Here is a 9,062-nt window from a genome sequence, read left to right as displayed (position 1 = left end):
CAGACAACCCTGAGAAAGGGACAGTTCGTTCCTTTTGGACCAGAAACTCTGAAACTCAGGACTAGGGCAGTGCTCAGGCCACCCGGACAGGACCCAGGAGCGGACACGTGAAAGTGTGTGATCTGTACCTGTTTCAGCGGTAACATCCCTGGCACTAAGAGGGAGCTCGGGCAAGGCTTGGATTGATAGAATGTTGACAGCTGGCGCGGGGTCAGCTTCTACTACTGGCAGAGGCAATCTACTGAGGCCATCAGCATGGCCCATTTCTTTCCCAGGCTTGTGGAGTAATGAAAAATCATATGCAGACAAGAAAATAGACCACCTAAGCATTCTAGGGGAAATGATGTGGGGAGTCTGCTTACGTGTGGTAAACAGTCCCAGCAGAGGCTTATGGTCAGTGAAGACCGTGAAATGCCTGCCATATAGAAAATCGTGGAATTTTTTAATTCCAGCAACAACAGCCAGAGCCTCCCTGTCTATCTGAGCGTAGTTGCGCTCGGCAGAAGACAGTGTTCTGGAGTAGTATGCAATAGGAACCTGAGTTCCATCAGACCTGAGGTGACTCAGGACAGCTCCAACCCCGTAGGGGGACGCATCACAAGCGATGCACACAGGGAGAGACTCGTTGAAATGTGCAAGAACACTGTTAGAAGTGAGCAAGGCCTTGACTTCTTTAAAGCAAGCCTCATGCGCTTGTGACCACAGCCACACAGCCTGTTTGTCTAGTAGCCTGTGAAGAGGCTCAGCTACACTAGCTTTATGTGGAAGAAAAGAATTGTAGAAATTCAGGAGGCCTAGAAAGGCCTGAAGTTCGGCCTTAGACTTTGGCCTGGGTGCATCTAAAATAGCAGTTAGTTTGGATTCAGCAGGATGAATCCCAGCAGCATCAATTTTGAATCCCAGAAATTCAGTAGAAGGCACCCCAATCGGCATTTGTCTTTTCTGAGCTTGAGGCCTGATTTCCTGAATCTTAACAGGACAGCCCTAAGCCTTTCAGCTAGAATGTGTGTGGAGTCTCCTGCAATCAAGACATCGTCAAAGTAGGGGCAGACCCCTGGTATACCTCGTAGTGTGTTTTCCATTACGCTTTGGAAAATCCCAGGAGCGACATTTACTCCAAACTGTAGCCTTTTTACTTTAAAGGCTCCCCTGTGGGTCACAATGGTCTGAGCTATGGCAGCATCATCATCAACAGGCAGCTGTTGATATGCTTGAGCTAGGTCAAGCTTTGCAAAAACACGCCCCCCCTTGAGAGAGGCCAGGATGTGACTGACCACAGGAACAGGATAGGCATGTTGCTGCAATGCCTTATTGAGTGTGCATTTGTAATCAGCACAAATGCGAATGTCCCCATTTGCCTTTAGAGGCGTGACAATGGGGGTCTCCCACGGGCTGGAATCAACAGGTTCTAGGATTCCCTGTTGGATTAGTTTGTCTAGTTCAGTGTCAATCTTACTTTTTAAAGCAAAAGGGACCCTTCTTGCTTTAATCCTAATGGGAGTGACAGTGGGGTCTAGCTTTAAGGACACAGGTGGTCCTTTGAATGTGCCCAGCTGGGGGCTGAAAACATCTGCAAATTCTTTGCAGACTTCCTGTAGGTCGAGTGTTTGTAACTGTTGAGTCCTGTGACGTGAGGGTCCTGTGACGTGTATCCCCAGGGCCTCAAACCAATCGAGTCCTATGAGACTCGTTCGTTCACCCCCTACTACTAATAAGTCTAGTGGACCTTCAAAACTCTTGTATTGCACGTTAAGGGTGGCCTCCCCCTTAACACACACTCTTGAGTTCTGAAAATCTGTTAATACAATATCAGAAGGCCTTAACTTGGCCTTAGACCCACTTCTGGAACAAATCTTCCTAAATGTATGCAATGAAATGATGGACAGGGCAGACCCTGTGTCTAGTTCCATAGATAATGGAACCCCTTGTAGCTTCACGTTGAGTGACAGCTTTTTCTTCATGGGCTTGTGTGTGCCTGTTCTACAGATGCTTCTTCGCGAAGCGCAAAAACCTACCCTATTCTGGCTGGGGAATCTGGTACCCTTCAGGCGTTCTTCTTGGGGTTGTGCCTTTCGTCGGCCCAGGCACACAGCTGCAATGTGCCCTTGTTTACCGCATGCCCGGCAGGTAGCGGAGCGGAACTTGCAGTCGGTTCTCCTGTGGCGACCTCCACAGCCGATGCACTTGAGCGGAGCCGAAGAGCTTCCCTTCTGGTTCTCTTCCTTCGCGGGGTGTAGACGGTCGACTTCCTCGTCCGGATCCTCCTCGGAGTTTCGTCGGACGTCTTCCTGGTGCACGGACGCACCCTCTGCACTGTTTCTGATCGGCCGCATGTTTTTGACGGCGCCGCCTGCTGCTTCTTCTGCGGTGACTTCCCTTAAGGCGTCTTGGAAGGATAATTCTTCCTTTGCGAAAAGTCTCTGTTGTAGCTCGCGATGCCTTAACCCGCACACGAATCGGTCCCTCAGTCGTTCCTCGAGGTCCTTGAACTCGCAGGGCTTGGCGGCCTTCCGTAACGCGGCGATGTATTCCTTGGCTGACTCACCGGACCGTTGATCCCTTTGTTCGAAGGTGTGGCGCCATGAGATAACGGACACCTTGGGGTTGGAAGTGCTCCTTCAGCAGCTTCTTCAGGTCTGCGTAGCTTACAGACTCTACTGGGACAGGTGCTGCAAGGTTTTCTGCGATTTCGAAGGCGTCTTGGCCGCAAACGCAAAGCAGGGTGGCCGCCTTCAAGCTATCTTCCCTCACTTGGTTTGCCTTGAAGTAGTTCTCCATTCTGGATACGTAGGACTCCCACCGCTCTGGATGTGAGACGTCGAATTCCGAAAGCCTTCCGATTTTCGCCATCTTCGGATCTTCAGGAGACGGGTCTATCAGCCAGCCTACCCCCGAATGCGCACCGGATTGGCGGGCAGCTGCCGAGTCGACGCCGTTCCTCTTTCGCCGCTCAGGACTCCTTGGGTAAGCTTACACTTCTTCCTTTCCAGGTAGTGCAAGGCATCCCATCCTCGTCGCCAGTGTTGAGTCCGTGGCGGGAAAACAGACACGAGAAGCAGCTGGAGTTCTCAGTTTCATTTATTCAGCGTTCAGCTTACAGGAAGATGGCTTCAGCCTCGCCCAAACGCCTCGCAGCCTCTTATATAGGCAACTCCCGGGTAAATGGGTTACTTTTCCCGCGCCAGCACCCGCGCATGCGCACGGCGCTGGCGACAGCCTGTCTGGTCCCGGGCAGCTTTGCACCTGCCCGGGACTGCCTGCAAATGCCCGAGCCGTTTGCAAAGGCTCGGGACATAACAGTGGCCATCGGAACTTTGGAACAAGATCATAAGTATTTGGGGTGGGGGTTTCTTTTGTAACTTTGAACAATGGCTAACTGACCAGTCATAAGTCAAGAACTATCTCTATCATGGTCTCTCAGTAACTCTGTACAACTCTTTGAATAACTGGCCAAAATGGAGGGAAATCAATTCAAAACTGTTTTACATGGGGGAAGAAAAATCCTTCCTAACTACTAGAGTTCTCTATTAAAACAGCTTATTATAACTTGTGCATTTTACTGGAGCAGTGAGTAAAAATCTATTTCTCTTTCCCCACAGGACTATAAATCCACTTAAAGCCAGTGACTTTAGTGAGAAGTAAGCAGGATATAGTACTGTGAATGGTTTAAAGTGACAACTTAAAGAACTGGTAGTTAGACAGTAGCTATGGTGCTAATTCTCATACTGTCAACACTTTTGAAAACTTCTATTTTAAAAGAAGGATTATTTTTTTCCCCATGTGAACCATTAAATTTCATAATCAAGAGAAAGCTGCCATGGCAGCTACACAGCCATCATTGGTGACTGAGTATCTGCCGCTTCTCACCAGTGGGAATAATTAGAGTAAAATGAAACTGCAAACATCAATAACAAGGGAGGGAGGGAGAAACTTGAGGAATTTCACTTAGACATCCTGAGATTTGTTCTTGCTTCTTATGTGAAATATAGATTTTAATGCTCTGAAGATTCTAAACCACAGTCTGAAGTTCTAAAATACAAAAGCTTTCAGTCACAAGAAAGGGGATAAAATCTAGAATATGCAATGGCTTTATTAAGCCTTCTATTCCTTGGGAAGAATTATGGACAAAGGAAGGGCAGCCCTAGACTGGATCCTTCGTCTCTCTTCCCCCCCCCCCCTTCCTCCATCTCATTGTGTTTGGCTTTTTTGCTGAGCTAGCCCGTACCCAGCTGAGGTCAATGAGTTTGGGACTCCAGGACAAAAGGATTTATGCTTTGGTAGAGGGATAAGTCAATATTTTCACGCAACAGAATCTGGAAAACTGATAGCACAATCCCCTCCAATTTGAAATACTGGTGCATCGTTCAAAGAAAGGATCATTAGATTCATTCTCATGTACTGTAGGAATTCAAATTAAAGCATCTTTCAAACATCTTTCTCCAGCCTCTGTCTGAACATAGCTAGGAAAGGGAAGCCCACCGTTTCTCTAGGTAACTGGACTTGTATTGAATTGTTTGTATTATTAGCAAGGTTTCCCTGGTGGTCAATTGGAGTCTGCCACCCAGTAATTTAAAAACATTATTCTACATACCATCCTATATTTTGTGATAATACAGAATGAGTCAATGACTTCTTCAAGCGCTCTTTCAATAGTTCAAAAGTACTATCTTAGGTAGTCTTTTATTCTTATGGAGTTTTTGGTCTTTTCTGAACTTCATTGTTTGTTTGCAGACGTTTTATTACATAACTAGATAACATCATGATACTTTATTGGGTAATAAAACATCTGCAAATAAACAACCAAGTTCGAAGAGCACCAAGGACTCAACAATTCAACCTTGAGCTACAAGTTATCTTCTGTTAGATCTGCTCTTATGCTAAACTTATCCACTTCTCCCAGCCTTTTAACTTAGGATTTCCTTTCCAATCCCTTAATCATCCTTTTTCTTACTAATATAAAGCACATTCAGCATTATTTCACTGATGATTATTTTTATATAAAAAAGTAACAAAGCTCTGGAGTCAAACTTGACTCTTAGTGAGTACATGAACTCAGTTATGCAGGTTTTTTTTAGAAAAGTAATTTTACAGTATAGAATGTATTTTGAACTTCCCTATCCACCCTATAAGTCTGGTGTTCCCAAATGATCCACCATCCGAATATATCTAAATCCAAGCTTCTGAGCCCAAATAAAATTCATCATCTGGTATTAAGACAATGAATTGGGAGATCTTTATCTTGGAATTAAGTATTTTGTTATTCTAAAATTAAAAAGGACAAATAAATGGAGCAGCTTCTTAATATATACAATATCTCCTCATTTACATTTAGAGGAATTTTGGGGAACATCCTAACCATTGAGGTAACTGGGAATTTAATAAATGAGAGTGCTTAAAGTTCAAGGTGGGATCAGCAACTTTAAAGGGATTAATAGTAAATTCTTGATTGCTTCTTTGAAACATTTCTTCTGAAAATTTGAGTTGCCCCAATATTATGGAAATTTAAGAAAACAATCAAAATTATTTTAGCAGGTCTCTGAAAGGGAGATGAATTGAGAGACAATTTTTTCTTTGTATATGACTTCGTTGTATATCCCTCAACCTAGGAATACTTTGCTATGATTGTGTGAAATTTGTGGGTAGTGTGTTTGTTATTTATCTGGTTTTATTTCTTAGTTGTTTAAATCTTGTTTATGCATGGTTGACTTGTAAGCCTTTCAGAACTGGTTAACAACTGGAGGACTTCTGGGGAAGAAATGCTGATTTGAAGATGGCTCCATGAAAAATGAAGGTGGAATGAAGAGGGGAAGAGTAGACAAGGTCTTTGATAATTCCTTTAATATTAATATCCTTTTAATAATAGTTATAATAGTAATAATAATAATAATAGTAATAAGCGCAATCCCAAAACAACTGGAGCACCACTTGAACATCATCGCATTGACAAATTTGCCATCGGTCAATTGCAAAAGGCGGCCTTACTGGGAACAGCTTCCATCCTGCGATGATATCTGTAATACCATCAAACATCCACATCTGCCTATCCCAGGTCCTTGGTAAGGACTCGATATGTAGACAAAAATTCCAAATCCAGTCTGGACATTATTATTATTATTATTATTATTATTATTATTATTATTATTATTATTATTATTAATAATACTTGAACACCATTGGCATTGACAAACTTGCCATTAGTCAATTGCAAAAGGCGGCCTTACTAGGAACTGCTTCCATCCTGCGACAATATCTGTAATACCATCAACATCCACATCTGCCTATCCCAGGTCCTTGGTAAGGACTCGATAGGTAGACAAAAATGCCAAATCCAGTCTGAACATCTGGCTGACTGTGCGATTAATAATAATAATAATAATAATAATAATAGAGTTGGAAGGGACTTTGAAGGTCTTCTAGTCCAACCCCCTGATCAGGCAGGAAACCCTATACCATTTCAGACAAATGGTTGTCTAGTCTCTTCTTAAAGTTTGCAAGACAACAATCTTTGGCAAGTTCAGAGCTTTAGAAGACAAGGGAATAGACATTTTGCTTGAACTGTGATCAGCATCTTTGAAAAGACAATGGACTTCCATATTTCCTTTTCTAATCACTTTTGGAAATTGTTTGTTAATTGCTTTTCAACTATTAGGAATCAACTTGTTTTACCACACCAGGTGAGTTTCAATCCTTAGTGAAAGAAGTTTTAACTGCAAGTTTAAGGACTTTTAAAAAAATATTTTTAAATTAATAGCACAAGGATGAATAAAACTTTGATGTTAGAAAACTATTTGTGGATTAAGGGTCCAGATAAACTTGATATAACATTTTGGAATTAATTATAAGAATACTTCCTGTGAGAAAATGCTTTTGGTTTTGTTTTTTTGTTGTTTTTTAAAAAAGTACATTGTAAGCCAAGACCTGACTCTATTATCAAACCTGGGGATCCCAGTGAACCAAAGACATGCTTAGATGGCTCCATTGTTCAGCTGGCTATTTTTATTCCCTTTTTGCCTAGGGTTAATATCTATTTTATAATATTTACTATTAATGTGATTTTTATATTTTTTCCACCTGTGATTTTTAATATGTGGTTTTGTTTGTTGTGTGCCACTCAGAGTCACCTTGGGTGAGATGGGCAACTATATAAATGTGATCAGTGAATAAACAAACAAGCAAACAAACAAGAAATGAAGAATTACTGTATCAATTGGTATTATTAAATTCTCTGTAGACCTCTATTGTTTGCTGAAGATACACTGTATGTAGTCACATCCTTAGATGAACTCTTTTGTTAAAGTTCTATTACCGGAAGTACTATATGTCTAGTTAATTATAAATGTGATAAAATTGCTATTCCTAGCATATTTTAAAAAAAGAGCAATGAAGGAATACTGAAATGGCAATATTTTTCTTAATAAAGTAAATATCAAATACCAAATAAGGGGGTCTAAATTTAGCTAGATCATTGTTTACCTTCAAACTCTGTCTTTTAGACTAATGATGAGAAGGTACGGGAATCACCAATTTCTTAATTTGTTATAAATTAGCTAGTACATATATGCACAATAAGAAAGGAACAAATTCTATGGAGGTAATCGTATGTTGGCTTTTACTATCTGGTTATTCCAGAGACTGTTCATTGCCAGATATTCAAGTTTATTTATTTATTTAACATCTGGAATAATTGCTGCAATCTTATGTCTGCTTCTTCTGAGAGAAAGTTAATTATACACAGTGGAACGTATTTTTGAATGAACCTGCAGCACTAAGAGAAGTGATAATAAAATACTATCTTACTTAACTAAACTCCAAGGTCTGAATAATTTAAAATTGCCAAAAGAGCAGCACTGACCTCCAAAATAAAGAACTGTGCCTGTTTGCAAGCCTTCGAAGAAGAATGAAATAATGAAAGAGTAAATGCAAAAGTAACACAATTGTCCAAGTTACATAACTTTTGCAGAATAATAACAATGCTGGTCTACTGATATTTAAAGAAGAATACTGATATTGGAAGAAGAAAAGGGTCAGAAGATTTAAAGAAGGGAGAAAGAAAACATTGAGAAAAGTAGGCTAAGTAGATAACTCAGTCGACTGTCTAGATTACTTGAGGGGAAGTCTTCAGTGTGATCCTTCATTCACCTCCAGCACTGCTGCTTGTTGAGGTATACTTGTTAGGCATATCTCATGGTGACTTAGGAGCTCTGGTGGGTTTCAGGCAGGAATATCTTCAAGTATGGTTATGGAGGTCATCTTGACTTTCTTTTTTTAAACATGCCCTGCAGACATTCTGGCTTCTGGACTGTCCTCCCCTCTATACTGCAAAGGGGAACCAGTTTCTGTGTCACCTAAAAAAAGATGTTGAAACTCTAGAAAGAGTTCAGAGAAGAGCAACAAAGATGATCAGAGGACTGGAGGCTAAAACATATAATGAACGGTTCCTGGAATTGGGTATGTCTAGTTTCAAGAAGAGAAGGACGAGGGGTGATGTTGAGTCCATCGCGAAATGGTAAGACACGAGAAGCAGTTGTAGTTCTCAGGAAACCTTTATTCTTCAGTTCAGCTTACATTGGAATATGGCGGCAACCGCCCGAAACTTGCGGCCTCCTTTTATAGGACTTTCCCAGGTCAATGTGTTACTTTTCGCGCGCCAGTACTTGCGCATGCGCACAAGCACTGGCGACAGCCTGTCTGGTCCCGGGCAGCTTGCACCTGCCCAGGACCGCCTGCAATGCCCCGAGCCTGCTTGCAAGGCTCAGGACATAACACCCCTTTCCCCCGGGCTAAAACTACGACCAATGCCATAATAATAAACAACCCATTTTCTTAATGCAGTGCTCTACTCCCCCATTGTTCCTACTCTTCTACTGACTCTTTTTAGCCAGTAGTGTTATGTAGTCCTCTAAGTACTTAGGAGATTTCCTTGCTCTCTGTGACCTCCTAAGCTCTGGGTGTCTGGCAGGTGCCCCCTGACTGAGGGGTGGTGTGTACCTGTTTCCCTTATCATGCCTTGATGTCTCCCAAGGACTGTGCCCCAATGCCTGGCCTGCTTGCTTGCCCACCGG

This window comes from Crotalus tigris, unplaced genomic scaffold (assembly GCF_016545835.1).
Source record: "Crotalus tigris isolate CLP2741 ecotype Arizona unplaced genomic scaffold, ASM1654583v1 scf7180000017604.1628558, whole genome shotgun sequence".
Classification (NCBI taxonomy): domain Eukaryota; kingdom Metazoa; phylum Chordata; class Lepidosauria; order Squamata; family Viperidae; genus Crotalus; species Crotalus tigris.
This window is presented reverse-complemented; position numbering follows the sequence as displayed.